Raw genomic sequence first — 535 nt, forward strand, 5'->3', positions numbered from 1 at the left:
ACGTTGGCAGAAATTAACCTTGACGTTCATTTCACAGCGTCTTTAAATATTATGAAATACAAAAGAACTAAAAGAAGAGAAAAATAAGGAACCCTATGAAATTTTTCCTTTAGTTTTCTTAACTTTCTGAGCTGGTTCTTAGACAACCATCAGGACGTGGAGGAGCAGAAAGCTTCTCCAGTGAGTCTCTGTCATCTCTCTTCTGTCTGCCACGTCCACATGTTCATCCCACAGTGCCAGGAATTGGATGCAACCAGCATACGTGGGGCGCAGCGAGGTCAAGTCTTTCTGAGAGAGTAAGTACATTGGACATTTAGCAACATTTAAGAAATCGGAAACCTATAATTAAAATTTGTTTTAGAAATCTGAAACCTTTTAAAACTGGAAGTTGAAAACGTGGAAGTGAAAGCCCTCGGCCGAAATAGCTCAGTTGGGAGAGCGTTAGACTGAAGATCTAAAGGTCCCTGGTTCAATCCCGGGTTTCGGCAGAGCAAGTTCTTTAGTCAACTTTAAGAGCTAGCGACCCCGGCAATCC

At 42.1% G+C, this 535-nt stretch overlaps 1 non-coding gene across 1 annotated transcript; it reads left to right on the plus strand.

Moving 5' to 3' along the window:
- The first annotated feature begins 415 nt into the window (after window positions 1-415).
- On the plus strand, window positions 416-488 carry TRNAF-GAA. The gene has a single exon. It is a non-coding gene; the product is annotated as a tRNA-Phe (tRNA).
- Window positions 489-535: the final 47 nt, after the last annotated feature.

This window comes from Galeopterus variegatus, unplaced genomic scaffold, assembly GCF_000696425.1.
Source record: "Galeopterus variegatus unplaced genomic scaffold, G_variegatus-3.0.2 Scaffold163733, whole genome shotgun sequence".
In the NCBI taxonomy this organism is placed as follows: Eukaryota; Metazoa; Chordata; class Mammalia; order Dermoptera; family Cynocephalidae; genus Galeopterus; species Galeopterus variegatus.